This window comes from Cydia strobilella, chromosome 20 (genome assembly GCF_947568885.1).
Source record: "Cydia strobilella chromosome 20, ilCydStro3.1, whole genome shotgun sequence".
In the NCBI taxonomy this organism is placed as follows: domain Eukaryota; kingdom Metazoa; phylum Arthropoda; class Insecta; order Lepidoptera; family Tortricidae; genus Cydia; species Cydia strobilella.
The window spans coordinates 3,410,740-3,427,368 of NC_086060.1; the positions used below are offsets into that span (position 1 = coordinate 3,410,740).

Here is a 16,629-nt window from a genome sequence, read left to right on the forward strand (position 1 = left end):
TAATCTATACGAATTTATATTATGATCGTTAAGTGGAAAATAACAATTGATTATAATTATACAAAAACAATCCACAATTTAAAAACCACAAGAAAAAAACAGTAATCAGAAAATAGATCTAACAAAAGTTAACTCCAATAATTCCTCAAACAAAAAAGAGGCAATTGACTTTTCATTGACCTCATTACCTGTATTTATTTATATAAATAAAAGTACAGTCTACGATAACATTTTATTTTAAATATGGATTTTTTAATCTTTTTAGGGTTCCGTACCCAAAGGGTAAACACGTGACCCTATTACTAAGACTGCGCTGTCCGTCTGTCCTTCTTTCCGTCTATCTGTCACCAGGCTGTATCTCATGAACCGTAATAGCTAGACAGTTGAAATGTTCACAGATGATGTATTTTTGTTGCCGCTATAACAACAAATATTAAAAAGTACGGAACCCTCGGTGCGCGAGTTCGAGTCACACTTGGCCGGTTTTTTTTTTCAAAACGTACGTATGTTCGTATATCCAAAACTGTAAATCTGTAAAAACATCACTCACGGTCGACACCGTTATCTTAAGGTAAGAAAAATATTTCCTACCCAGTAGTAAATATAAATAATTGTCTAGTTATGAGCTAATTGTGTAATCGCAGCCTTTATCTCAGGCGGTGACATTTTTAGTTAAAGAATTAATTCTACAGGAAGTGACAAACAATTTAAGTCTTTACTAAGTGTCACACGCATCTAACTGCCGCCATACAATTTATATTTATTTATATTCACAAGAACGGTTTACACCAATTACACTTACACAATGAAGTTACGCTCTCTTTTAAAGCGACATTCGAAATAACATGATGATTCAAGTGATATAATGGAGTCTGGTACTAGTTTTCATTGCTAGAAAGTATAATACAAAGAAATTACAAAAGAAAATAATTTATTTATTATAACACACCCTAAAAACAAATATTTATTATATTAAGTACGCTCTTGTAGATTCCAGTAAATCAATGTTCTTGGTAAAAGGCGGATATGGCAGGAACGTGGCTACGCTCATGCCAAGTTAAGTATATATATATAAATAATACATTGTATAATTTTTAGGGTTCCGTACCCAAAGGGTAAAAACGGGACCCTAATACTAAGAATTCGCTGTCCGTCTGTCTGTCACCAGGCTGTATCTCATGAACCGTGAAAATTTTCACAGATGATGTATTTCTGTTGCCGCTATTACAACAAATACTAAAAACAGAATAAAATAAATATTTAAGTGGGGCTCCCATACTACAAACGTGATTTTTTTGCCGTTTTGTGCGTAATGGTACGGAACCCGTCTTGCGCGAGTCCGACTCGTACTTGAAAATTAAATATAACAATATGTATTGAACGGCTCAAATTCATATTTGGCTGGACAGTCAAACGTAGGTACCTAAATCAAGCATAGAGTTACTATTACCAAAGATAGATATAACTCCGTAATAGATGGATACAGTCTTAGGAAAAAACGTGCCTCGAAAAATCACGAAAATTTGATTCTCGATCAGATGGCGCCACTACCTTTGGCCTACTCTCGTATAGAGGGCGTTGACGGTTTCGTGTGTTATTTAATAATTTTAATGCATATAAGTGAAAGGATATAGGTTAATGCAAATAAAAAAAAACATTTATCCATATTTAAATACATTTTATCGTATTTTTATAAATCTTCATTTTTAGTTTTAAAAGGTGTGGATAGATGGCAGTGAATTTGCTGTGGTTACAAAATTTACTATGACAGTACCGCTCTATCCTATTATATCCTCTTTGCTACTATAGAGAAGCCATAACAATGAAATTGTCGCAATCGCAACTGTACCACGCGACCAAAACGTCGTAAGCGTCGTAAAATTAATGGCGCTTACGCGTCTAGGTCGCGAGATTCACGCTCCGCTTCTATGGTTTGATGCCAAAACAACAACTCGTGGCAGTCGTGGCGCTAAATGTGCGCAAAATACTAGTTCACTGAGGGGCTACCGCGAAAACCGAAATTCGCAAATTAATGCGGCGATCTTTCTCTTTTAGTCCAATGAAAGTGTAATTTGAGTGACAGAGAAAAATGCCCGCAATTGCGAACTTCGATTTTCGCGGTTATAGCCCTGTCACAATGTGCCGTGCCAAATACGAGTAGTAATAAATGTATTATGTTCAATGAAATAAAGTAACTCTTTAGTTTCTTTGTTACAATAATTGATAAAATCCACGTGACTATATAAATAATAACTAGGTAATCGAAACTGTTCTGTTAAAAAAAACTAATCTAACATAAGTAAATACAACTATTATGACCTTTTTTTTAATTACGACACAAAAGAACTATACATACATTAGGTATGAATCATTGTATGACTCACAAAAGTAACTTGATAAAATTACATATTACTAGCGTTTTGTCTTTTTAAAACATGAACTCAATCTGACATTTGAATTTCCACCTAAACCGCAAAATAAAGAAAATGTTAGTGATATATTTATTCTAGTAGATATTATTTGGGGCATTTTCTATGAAAAGGGACCTTATTGTCGATGGCGCTTACGCCGCACAGCGTCGCGCGGCATTGTACGAGTATATCGGAGCATCGTTAATAATGGCGCAAGCGCCATCGACAATAAGGTCCCTTTTTTATAGAAAATACCACATTTTATAATGTACACTACACTTTTTTTTCTGTTTTGGGAGTTTTTATGTTATTTATACTCAAGATCCACGAACTCTTTTGATCCTAATTCGAGAAAAAAGTGTCTCAAAATTTACATACATTTTTCTTTCCTTCCATTCCGAAACGGTCATAACAAATATATGAAAAATTGGTAACGGAATGAAAAAAAAATTGGGACACTTTTTTCTCCTATTACGATCGAAAAAGCGGTTCTGAGTAGAAATAAAAAATGTCTAATTAAAAAAAAAAAATCTTATTTCATAGATGCGCATTTTCACTTAGTGTGCGATTTACTTTTTCCGAAAATCCATCAACTTTTGGGTTATTTCTACTCAGAATCACAAGGACTATTGATTTAAAAATATAAAAAAAATTGTCCCAAAAATGACAGTTTTGTAACGCATTTTCACTTTTTCACATACATTTTGTAGGGACCGTTACAAAGCTGACACCCAAAATTTGTATGAAAAACTGGGGACACTTCTTTTCTTTGTTTCTTTCAATAGTACTCGTAATTCTGAGTCTAAATAAACCAAAATTTGATGGTTTTTCGAAAAAAAGTAAATGGTACCATTTTTTCTGAAAACCCCCAGATTCAGAAAAGTCATTATTTAAGCCCAAAATTCGACCCCTAGAACTTCTTTCAAAGTCACAACAAAGTGTGGTGATCCAAATTCGTGGGTTCAAACCTCAGTTGTGTGTAGAGCAGAAGAAATCGTTCCAGAATTTGTTTTCAAAAAGATGACTAAAAATTCTGTCAGGATCCTTCTCATACACAGAAAAGAGGTTAAACGTACCATTCTCTAATTAAATAATGTTTTTTCTTTGTATTTGTACTGACACTAATATGCCAGTTGTGTCAACCCTATCCTTTTAAAAACCTAGCAAAATAGAACCGTTCGAATATCCGTCGTAACGCCATCTATGTTTCGCGGCTAAAATTTTTAACAACCATTTTCTTACAAGAACTCAACACATGGGTGCATCCCTATGCACTATGCACACACAGACACACAGAATACACAATCGAACGCACCCACACGCCGAGAAAAAAACGATAAAAAAGCGCACACAAACGCAACCTTCAATACCAACACACCAATACGAACGTAATTATCTTCTATTTTCAAATTTTAAAATTTGATAATCGAGCGTTGAGGCTTAAATTTTTGGGCAAAGGCGTTTTTGGATGGTTGAATATGAAAGTGAGTATTTGAAAAAGGTTTGATAAGTAAGTAGAACTGAAATGCACGAGGTTTCGTATGATCGCGGGCACGCACACATAGACCCGTGTTCGCGAGCGAAAATGCAGTCTGTGTGCAGTATAGCGCGCTCGGACAGTCGTGATCGTTGCGAGCTCGCGTCTTAGACGAGTTAGAGATATTTTGGAAATTTGGATAATTATTATACTAAAAGTTGGTAAGGTTAGTAAACGTAGGTATAGGATTATGTAATATTGATTATGATATAAATCCAAGTAACTCTATATTTTTTAAATATGTTAAAATAGATTTTAAGTCAATGCTTCTAAAAAGCTGTACTTATTTGTATGTACATATTTCGTTTATTTGAAGTAAATATTGCCTTTTTTTCCAAATGTAAGTAAAGAAAGGGTCTCGAAATAAGAGGTTAAGCTTAAGTAATTATTTTATACCATATTTCTTATTTTATTTTAGTAGGTACATATTTCATAAAAGTATATCCCTCCCTCAATCACTAAAGTAATGGCTATATAAAAGGATTTTTTTACTTACGTAAGTATAAAAGTTGTCATTAATAGATTTTGCTAACCCATTTTAAATATAAACTTACTATGTATTCAAAATGCACATGTCGGTATATAAGTTATTTTCAATTCAATTCCATTCAATCAATTTAATTCAGACATAAATAAAAATATTGTGAGTAATTACACATCATTTCACATTTTCAAAGATATTTTTATTATAACTGACGTTAGTAAACTTATTATGTTTTCAATGTGCAAATTTCACTACCTATATAAGTTATTTCCAAATCTATTTTGAGGGACGAATACGTCGAATTATAAAATAAAATTGCAATCATTTGACTAAAAAAACTCTTTCATCCACTTTTAGCTTTGATACACACGCACACGTCTGTGAAAATTACCAACAACATGCAGCATGTTTTAGTTAATCTATCGCTTTTCACAAACTTCCCCATTTTTCCTCTTGTCCATCGCCGCAAGTATCAAGATGTGCGCTCGTATAGCGCGATCGCAGTAAATACAAGGTAATGGCTAAGTACGCACGCCGAGTCGAGGCGCTCTCGGTGCAGTTGCAGTGTCGTCTATGCACAAGCGGCGGAGAGTCGCATCCCACCCACAAACGCTAAAAAAACACCCCCAAAACAAAAAAAAAATATATAAACAAAAACTATATTTTCCTAAAAACTTACCATATCATTCGAGAGAAATATTTTTTCAAGTTTAAAAAAGTGACATATCAAACGGAATCTTAGGACCCTTTTAGTATATGATAGCGTATTTTGTGACGGCCGTGATGTGTATGTTAAGTGACAGTGCCGTATACGGATAGTGTACATGACAACGTGAAATTCGAGATTGGATTTTTTTCTTTTTTTTACAAAATTACCGCCGAAGTGTCAAACTGGACCGAAGAAGAGCAGGCCACCTCTGACGTATGTGAGTAAACTTTTGTTTTCGAGCGGTTTTTTGAAATTCGAACGCGCGCTTTCGAACTCCGTTAACTAAGTTTGTGAATTCGAATTTGGAATAGAAATCGCTTTCGTTTGATGTAAGTTGACTAAAGTCAATACTTATGTGCCCTTAATCTTACGTTCTCCTTGACTTAGCGGTGACTCTGTGTGCGTGACGTAGTGTGTGTAGGGTTCACGCACATTTTTTGTGTTTTTCTTATGAATCCCCACCACTCGCCCCACCAATAGTCGTTATCGTTTATCTGTCCCTCTCTTTTTCTATAACTATTCCGTTTTAGCGCGCCTGTGTGAATTTGTTGGTGTGTGTGAATTACAACCTATATTTTGATCGAAGGCTAATGACGGAATAGAAAACTAGTTTTGAGTTTCGCATCGCAATTTTCTACGATTGAGACGTTCAATTGAACATCAGATTGATCTGTTTTAACATTTAATCAACAATACATTTTTGATAATGAACTTTAACGAGAAATACTTTAAATATCACTTTTAAACTAAACACAACTTACCGAAATAAAGCTAAACTTAGTTAATAATGCAATATTAGGAGTTTCTGATAATTTAAAATAAATAAAAACTATAATTAATGAGTTTAAATGACCAAATTAATAAAAGCGCGATCGCGAACGCGAGCGTAGGCTAAAATGTTACCGACGGAACTTTTTAAGCTCCCGCCGTAACCCATTCTTTATTTCATATAAAGATATTATTTTATTTTTTATATTATTTTATTTTTTGTAATAAATCATATTTGTAGTAAATAATCCTAGGTCCGTTCATTGCAATTTGAAAGCTTTATACCAAATTTTTTCTAAATATTTTAAAAATCTGTTTTTGTCTTATTGAAATTATTAAATTAATAATAATAGCAGTGTTTGGTACGCTATAGGTACACTTATTAGTCGTAAATTCCGTTTTGACAAATTTAATTATTATCACATAGATAGATTTAAACTAAGTAGGTATGTAGTTTATTTATTTATTTAAACTTTATTGCACAAAATACAAAAAATAATAATATTCTTATTATATTATAATTATATTTCAAATTTAATTTTACTACTCGGAAGTTAAAAATAAAATTTGAAATACAAATGGCGGACTCGATGCACAAATATATTCTCTACCAGTCAACCATAGGGCTAAACAGAGATGTAATATCTAAAAGTGGTGCAAGAATAAAACTAAGAGAATATAATTTAATGTATAATTCATGTTTCGCCACGTCTAGGTTTGTAATTTCCAAGTATATTTAAAACACAAAAAAGCTACAGCATTATGAAACTTATTTTTTTATCAATCAAATGAAACCGTGTCGAAATTATCTTTTGACCTCATTATTTAACCCAATCAAGGAAAAAATAAAGTCGATCGGAAAAATAACGATGCATTTTGTAAACGGGTCACGGCGCCAGGAAGCGATACTGCACTTGGGCACAACTTGTTGTGTACTTGGGAGTAATCTTTACGTTTATGTTCAATTATGATTTAAAACATTAATTTCCTGTTATTTACATATTACTTTTACTATCTACCTACATATAAATTAACTTTGTTGTAAGAACAAGCATTTATTCACATAAAAAAATACTAATAACGTAAATACACGGTTTGTATTTTTTACATTGTTATTTTAAATTAAACTTAAAAAAAAAAACAAATAAAAAAAAATATATTTATTTATCAACACAAAAAACAATGAATTGCGAGTACAATAAAAAAATCACATATAAATACAAATATTAATAAAACAGTTAGAATTTAGACGATTATAACGAAACCTGCATTGTAGATTTATTTTATTTATACCTAAATAATAATTGATAGACAAATTTATGAGTACCACAAGCGTGTTCTGTTATGGTAAGAAAAATGAATAAATATAACGAAAATCCCACTTATTTTAAATATATTTTCAACGGTAATTTGAACTACAGTGTATGCTACTTTAAATAACTCAGCACATTGACATCTATCACATGCGTAAGGCATCCCGGTCACACCCCTCACGCTAGAAAAAGATGCACTAGTGTAACTTAAGTGTCAAAGTCCTTGGTCCCGCGGCCAAGGCGCCTTACGCAACGCGCGCGCAGCTGTCAATGTTACAACCTGCCGCCGCCATCTTGGAATCTAGCTAACGTAACCTATTGACCGAACTAATATTTAGGTGTCTAAACACTGTGGGTTAAGTAATATATTTTTTTACGGTTACGTAACAAGAATAGTAGTTAGATATGAAATGGATATATGTAGGTTATAGTCACGTGTTTTTATACACATAATAAATAATAGGAACAATAGGCACGGTAACATACTTATTTACAAATAATGAAAACACAAATATATCCAGTTCAAATTTTAAAAGCTTATAGTTTTCATAGTCCTGCAACTCCTACACGAAATAAAAATGAATGATAAAGATTTTACTTTTTGCAAAAAGTATCAAAACCTATCCTAAAAGCCATAAATAACCGTTACGCATCATCATTCAAAATCCGAACTCGAAAATAGCGTTTAAAAACTCAAATTCCACTTTGAATTCAAATTTAGAACGGCCGCGAGTCCTTGGTCGGTCGGCCAAGGCTCCACTCAGGCGCAGACTGTCAATGTTACTACATAACCTACAACCGAGCAGCCGCCATCTTGAAAATTGAACTAGCTTTGAAGGTTGTCTTATTTGCGCCGCGTTTAGTTTAGTAAACGCTTGGCTTTTATGACCGGTCGGTTTATTTGATTCGTCACTATTATTTTACTGAGTGGGGTTTTTTATTGAATTATTCAATGTAAAATAACGTTGTCCTTCGGAATATTTAACAGTCATTCAGGAAATGCCGAGAGAAAATATATTTATGTATGCTTATAAATATGTAATATGCAAAAAATACATTATGTCAGGTAGTAGATATTTTTATCACTTTTCAGCTTATCCTTTTGAGAAAATACGAAGAAATAGAATATCCTTGAATCAGTATATTACTTCTTGTTTTTGATTCTAGTTAAAACCTGTTGTGAAACCAATAAATCATTTTTTATTTTCAATTTCATTTTCATTACTACACAGAAAACTTTATAGTTAAAGTCGAAAATAGCAGATTATATCGATTGGCGTATGTCCTCTGTACACAAATTACATACATAATGTAAAGCTATACGTATATATCTACAGCTAACCTATACACAAACACAAACAAGAACAAACAAAACCTCAACACGTGTTTCGCCTCTACATCGAAGCAAAGTACATTTTGCACGTGGGACACAAAACTGTTGAAGAAATATACTTTGTATAATGTGTATTTTTAGGAGCATAAATAAACTAATAAATACTTTCGTCAAATTATACACAAAGCTTTATCTGTATTTGTAAATTAAAATGCGTTTTTACTGCCTGATCTTCAAATAATACGTTCTTGAAACCTACTTTAAGTTACCATAAATCAAGCTCTGTTGTCTCCAGAACCCCTAGTGTAGTGTCTATTTTTGTATGGGATTTTGAGCAGCGCGCCAAGCGGGCCGTTTTGGAAACTCTTAATGTCATACAAGATGACACAACCCAAATGCGGCCGCCACGTTACCCTATCGAATGAAATTTACACTAGGGTCACTATTCTGCTCAAAACACACAGCCACTGTAAAATACACAGCCACTGTAAAATACACAGCCACTCTAAAATACACAGCCACTGTAAAAATACACAGCCACTGTAAAATCAGTTACAAATTGGATTTTCTGCCCGGTTCTACAGTAAACCCTTTCCAGCGTAACTTGTTATACGGGGGACATATTGTCTAATTCTCGTTTGACCTCTGTCTTCCTAGTGACACAAAATCGTCACAGTTTGGTGCCGTGACCATGATGTATTTTGCGTTATTATGATTAGCATATGTGTGTTTATCATTTGTTTACAGTTTTCTTATTTAAATAATAGATTATTTTTCGCTGACTTGGTAAAAACGAAAGCAACACAGCATGTTTTAAAAACTAATGTTTTACAGTCTAAAATTTTATTATTTTCAAGACATGGAACATGTACAGTCTTCGTTTGACCTAGGACAAACAACTATACAAACGATACAATTATATGCAGTCTTATCAATGCGTCTAATTGCGGACGGTCAATGTTATACGCCATCATAAATCGGCTATATCTAACACGATAGGCAAAGTCCAACGTGCCATGTGACGATTCTATCACATTATTTATATCACATTTCTATGAAAATATGACTTTTTATGACACTCCCTGAGTTTGTTGTGTTCTGATCATCGACATTAAAGTAGTAGTAGTAGTAGTAAAACTTTATTGTACAAAAATAATGATAAACCTATGCTTGTGCTTATGTACTTTAGAAGTGTTAAATGTCGTTATTGTTAAGTTTAAGTATATAGTGTATGTCTGTGTATTTAGTTCCGATCACAATGCTATCCTAAAACTACTGTCGGACCTCCTAGTGGGAATTGTCTTAGGATGTAGGCTATATGTACTGTTTTAACTTTGCCTGTAAATCTTATTGGCCTGTATCTGTTTTTTTCCCCAATAAAGAAAATAAAAAATAAACATAAAACACGAGAAAAACGCATCATTTGTACAAAGGCGACCTTATCCCTAAAGGGATCTCTTCCAGTTAACCTTTAAAGTTTAATAAAGTCCATTTCCATAGAAAATGCCCCATTTAGTCGCTTTTATACATAACTAGGTATATCTGAAATTATAATGCCGGATTGCTTGATATCGTTTTTTTTCGATGAAGTGTGATGGCTCTACCTTGTTACCTTCACTCCAAAATAAGCAATAACAATTATTATTTGACGTCAATTCTTGCAACAACTTTTACTTATTAAGTTTATATTTTAAGAGTCCCCGGCAAGCTAGATTCAGAAACTTTGTACTTACAATAGGATAAGGTATAGGTCTGTAATTAGCTTATGTAGGTAAATACAATAGTTAAAACAATACAGCGAATTTAAGTTTTTCATACAAAACTTGTTTTTGCTATATTTAATTTGTTTTATATGCTATATAAACTAATTACAGACCTAGATATACCTCATGTCATTCTATGTTCAAAGTTTCATTACAATCCAACACGTAGTTTTAAAATGAGAACGAAACTCAGTCTGTACGGGAAAGTGAAATTCGGCCGAGCTTGCCGGGGACTTAAGATGCTTAAAAGTTCTTCCTACCATTCAGACATCTTAAAAATCAAAACTACACGTGGTCGCTTATACTATCTTGAAGACGTCACATCAAAACTGACACCACCTACTGACTCACCAAATACGTTTTACTCTTTTTTGAATTCACTTCCTCCAATGAGCCAACAAAGACTCAAAGCTCAATTTATGCCAAAAACATCTGCCGGCCGACGCACAATGGCCGTGGCCTCGAGACGAAATTAAGAAAATAAAAACTGACTTGTACTTTCGGCACATGGCCTCATTTTCGGTTGAGTGTTTTGTGTTGGCTGTTTTTGTTCTGTGCTTTGTCTGGGTATGGAGAGCTGGAGACTATAGTTGTGTTGTGTGTGTAGTTTTGGGTGGAGCGACTTTTTTGTTATTCTGTCCCGTCAGCCAGGCGACACTATTACAGTTTTTTTTTTTTTTTTTTTACTAGCCTAATTTAGTGTCCCACTGCTGGGCAAAGGCCTCCCCTCGTTTCCTCCACTCGACCCTGTCGTTTGTAGTGTCCCGCCAATTTGGATAAAATGCGTCTAAGTCGTTATTACAGTTTATTAGAATAAAATGTTATACTACGTTTTACTAATACCAATTAGATGACCCATTATAGAAAGGGGTTATAACAGCTAAAAATGTACGTTTGGTTATTTTAAATACCATACCAATAAACATAATTTCAAAATAAAGTAACCTACTTAAGTAATAATTGATATTCCATATTTATTTCAAGTATCATCCGGTTTAATTAAAAAAGTAACACAATTCCAACCGGCCAGACATGCGTGTGACACATTTCGCATAACCACATCCTGTGTATTATCGACCAATAAAGAACTTATTGCAGTTTCAATTACCCTTAATAAGGTCCAACCAAATTGGGCATGTTCGAAATTTGTTACGTTCTTATGACCAATTGTATTTTACTGATTTAAACTTTCACCATTTTTACACATTATTAATTATGAAACGGGACTTAATCGTGTACTTTAAAATTTTACAATTTACCAAGGGGACAACGCCGTCCTCGAAAAGTCGGAAGTCGGAGGTAAATTGTAAAATTTAATTATCCGCGATTAAGTTTCGTTTCATAATAAATAATTATATTTAAAAAAAGAAAATGACCCATTAATTATACAATACAAAAATCATAATCAACGGCGAATTTAGCCTAGTTGGGAAGATCTTTATTTTTATTTAGTCCTGAGTTTGAATTCCGGTAAGGACATATATATATTTCTGTGATGAGTTTAAATGTTTGTAACCTTTTATCTAGTCTTACTATACTTATCTAATATTTGCTGCGCTGACTCTACTAGCGATATTAAAAAAAATCGACACAAAAGTTTAAATAACTCAATAAAACCTATAATATCCGTAGCAACCTCATACACCCAAAAATCTACTATATCTTTAGCAACCTCACAGACCCAAAAGTCTATGATATCTTTAGCAAACTCACATACCCAAAAATCTATATCTCTAGCAACCTCACAGACCCAAAAATCTATGATATCTTTGGCAACCTCACAGATCCAAAAATCTATGATATCTTTAGTACCTCACTTACCCGTTGTCATTGAATAGGTTGAACACAACGACTCATACGTGAAAATGATCAAAAACAAAAACATTTTGCCAAAAATAACCAGCTGCGCAAACAGCGAACTATTTATACTCGTACGAGTATTCTCTTTACAATCGAAAGGTTATTTGTACCTATAGTTAAATTTATTCAAGCATAATACGTTATTTTTCTCACATTTAAATAGGTATTTTTCGTTTTACTACACAAGTGAAGAAAATATTTTGTTAGTTTTAATTTGTTTTTAGGTCAAATTTTAGCTTATTTTAAAGGTATATGTTAATAAAAATTTATATTTATCATATAGGTAAGTCACCTTCAATCACCAAAAATGTTATAGAATAAATTTACAACAATAAATTATTTAAAATATAAACGAGAAAAAGTTAGAAACATGACAAACTTTTCTTAATTTATTTTTGTTAATGTATTTCGCCATTTTACTATATAGTTTTTTTTTACTCTAGTTTCTTTTAAATGTACACTCGACATTTAGATTTACAATCTTAAAGTAGCTCAGGTGAACTTTTCGACTTCAATGAAAAAAGTTCACCAGATGGGCCGATTCTTTTTTTCGGAAGATTTCGATTAAATGTGTTAAATTGTTTATTTTGTACATTATAAACTCAATTTTACCGTGTGTCCAAAAAAATGTTTTTTCGTAAATTTTTTGTCCCATTTACCAAATTCACAGCTCTGCACATTTAAATTTATCAAAACCGTACCCCTAATATTAGCTCGGCTACAATTCTGTTGTTCATATAATAGGCCATTCGAATGCACTTAGGTCTTTATAGACCTAGGTGCTAGCCCGAATGACGGTCGTAGGACACAGCTGCCGGTCTAGCTCGTACGTTTGACCTAAGCCACCCTAGTTCCTATTATTATTATCCATGTGGTTGCTAGGTTGCTACCCTAATTTGCGAAATTTAATTGGAATTTAAAGTGACATTATATTAAAAAGATGGAGTAGTTTACAAAAATCATAATATAAACGAAAACTAATAGAAATAATGCCTTTAAGTTTTTTTATTGTACATGGATGGCTCAATATTTCCCTTGTCCTACAGCCTGGTTCAATCTTGAAAACCATGAATTGGTATGATTTAAATTTTTATGTTGATCAACAATTTCTTGTATTTGTTTGTCTCGTCAATGGTCAAGAGTAAGCCAGTTTGTTGAAAAAATGTTGCAATACCTACTTTTCCTAACATAGTTGGTGAAAATATTTGATTGTCTGCGCTTTGAGAGTGACCCAAGAGTAAATTCACCCTTTTACCAATCAGTCATATTTGATAAATTTACCAAACATATGATATATGTAAACTACTATGTTTAATAAACATGCTATAGCAAAATGTGTCACAACATATTTTTAACAAATGTTATTAACCTAAACGTCTCCTGGCTAACGGAAAATAATATCCATAGTAAATATTTGATGCACTCTGCTTCAAATCGGGGTGTGTTGTATACTGAGCAACTTTTACTATGGGAGCAACCCCCAAGTTGCAAAAAAAAATTGGTTGTTGAAACAACCAATATATTATTGGTTGGTATTGGTTGGTTGGTTGTTAAATGTATAAATACGTTTTGGCCGGTCCATTTTCTATGTCAGTGAAATTATTTTTTTCGCGATTTCGTTGTTGGTCCCATAGTAAAAGTTGCTCAGTATAATACCAAAACCTCCCTGGCAACGGGAATGCACTTATTTTTTAGCTAACATGTATAGGTAAACCAGCATAATCTAATAGCAGTAATAGCACTGATAATATTTTTTATTGAATGACGCAAAAAATTTTAGTGACAGGCTTAAAATTACGATATCGTGACATACCTTAATATCAGTTTTGAAACACGACAAAACCGTCATGTTATAATGTCTATTCGACGAAATATTTTCACGATATTTTTATTACCTACAATAAGTGGTTCGCTGGATTATTGATAAATGTAATAAACCTAAAATGTTTTGTTTTTACCCGCATCTACTATAAAACGCTTCGCACTATAAAAAATGCCACTACAAAAAGAAATAAATTACATATTCATTTCTCAAAATAACTTACCGCTAAATAATAATATAGTAAACTGCTTTTAATTCTGTAGGCAATTTATATCAGTCATACTGCTCAGTATAAAGCAAGGATCCAAACACACACACGAGCTCCACGCACACATAGATCGCCGATTAAAAACCGCAACAAATAATTTCAAGTAGCTAAACTAAAATCAAAATGGCGGCGGGATCAGGTTATCTATCGTCGAGTAGGCCGGGTCTGCACAGACCGCACCGATTATGATCACCATGAATATCATAAAACCAGACCTGTGACCCTCTTTAACAAAATTATTTAAGACCATGCAAAATGGTAACATAATTTGCTTTATGAATAGGTAGGTATATGTATAAGTAATTTATCTATTATGATAGACAAAGTAGGGTTGATTACCGGCCGACTATTTTTCTCCTTGCTTGCTTTCTTCGAAATTATTAAAGCGACGCCCTCGCCTTAAAAATACAATGAGCACATTCGCCAGTACAGTGCAAAGACTTTCCTACACACGAGTAATATGTTTGATATTGTGTGTACTGGTAGTCAGATTAAACTGACGTTTACAGATGTTTATTTATGAGATTATCGCGGCGGTATCTTGTTTTTTTTTATGGTAACGTAACTTGTATTTTATCCTATATCTTCACGACTTTATATCCTCACGATACAATTTCATAATGATATGCCTATGACTATATATCCCTGAGCCTATGACAGCCTGAATCAAAAATATTTTTATATTGCTTTCAAACTGAAATTCAAATTCAAAAAACCAAAAAAATCAATAAAACTACTAAACTACTCTATCCTTCTGACAACTTGGTTACAAAATGAATTTGCAGCTTAAATTTAGCTCTGTCAAATTGACAGAGTCAAAACTTAATTGGGGCGTATATACTGCGTGTAGGACGCCGGTCGTCAAGAGGCTACGTATGGATATCAGTATAAGAGTAAGTAGGTGTGGACCCGTCTAAATAAATTCCGCCAAGTAAAAACTGATGTGGCCCATCCGTCTCGCGGCAAAACGAGCAACAAGCAAAAAGTCCCGGGACCTAATGCCGGACTACACTGCCGCCGGACAGATATTTTAACTTAGGGCCTGTAATAATCGGAGCTAACTATGAAACAAATATGTTTAAGAAATAGGTATCTTAATTTGGGTTCCAGAAAAATGTCGGGTACGGTACGTGACGCTATTTTTTAACACTTCTGTTAAATATAATACTCGCGTTTTGTTTGTTGTTGTTGTTTTGTTGTTGTGACCACAGCTAGTGCAACTTGGCTGAAACGTCGGAAAAAAGGTAAAATAATGAAATTTAATCGCATTAGACAAATCGGCTTCTGTCAAAAAGCTAAGAAGCCGATTTTTTGCATGACAACGTTTGATAGTAGCTTTCAGTTCAACAGTGAATAATACAGATTTCTGCAGGTTTATTAACCTACCTTAATACAGTTTGAATCCTGCTGCGGCTGCTACATATTTACATACCTATTTATGTAACAATTGTGGGGTGATAATGATGATGATTGATTAAAACTATTCTATGTCCTTTCCGGGCCTCGGACTAAATCCATGCCAAGTTTCATCTAAATCCATTCAGCGGTTTAAGCGTGAAGTTGTAACAGACAGACAGATTTTCGCATTTATAATACGTAAGTATTGTATTAAGTATATGTTACTTGAAATAGCTCCATTACAAAGTTGCACTGAGTTCAGCGCCGTAATTTGTTGCCACCATTTCATTTTGTTTGGTTTATTTTTTGTAAGCTGCCAGCATCGTAATTACACCATCGGTCTGTAAAACAGTTACTTACTAAACACACTATAGCCTGTGTTATTCTTCAATTATAAAGTACTACTCCATACATTTTTTATGTAAGAAACAACTGAGCGTTTCATAATATTACAGTATAAATGAGCACGTCCCAAATAGAACTATTTAAACATGTTAGAAAAGTATTACAACATTATTTAATAAAGTGTGTTTTTGTCTCCTGGCTCACGGGGCAGAATAACAACAAAAAGTAGTCGATCCATCCTCTTTCGTGAGACTATCCTGTTATAAGCCATCTCTTTTTAAAACTCACATAAATCTTGAACATCACAATTAATTAACGAAAGGACGTATGTCCATTAAAATTATTAATATACTTAAGTCTTGTAGCTACTGTCCGTGAAAACAGTATTATTGGTTGCGCAAGGGCATGGAAGTCGATTTTTCATGAACCAGCCTAAGATGACCACGAGATTTATAACAATTACACTTAGTGGAAGACCCGTGGGTATATTGGTTTAATTATTTAGAAACACTCGAGCTAGCTGAGCGATTGCAACAAAACGCGGACAAGTTTCGACGTCAGTCATACTTTATACGCACTTTAATAGTGTGCGTATATATACCGATAACTTTCAAAAGG

General features: G+C 33.4%; 1 protein-coding gene across 2 annotated transcripts in view; it reads left to right on the forward strand.

Moving 5' to 3' along the window:
- LOC134750488 (mushroom body large-type Kenyon cell-specific protein 1) overlaps nt 1-16,629 on the forward strand; it is a 235,783-nt gene that overhangs the window by 92,961 nt on the left and 126,193 nt on the right. Inside the window, exon 1 of one of the 2 annotated variants that reach the window (XM_063685666.1) lies at nt 4,849-5,358. The exons of the other annotated variant lie outside the window; for it this stretch is intronic. The gene's annotated coding sequence lies outside the window, so the exon portion shown is untranslated. Of the gene's footprint in view, nt 1-4,848; nt 5,359-16,629 lie in introns of those variants that run through there. 2 annotated transcript variants of the gene reach the window in all.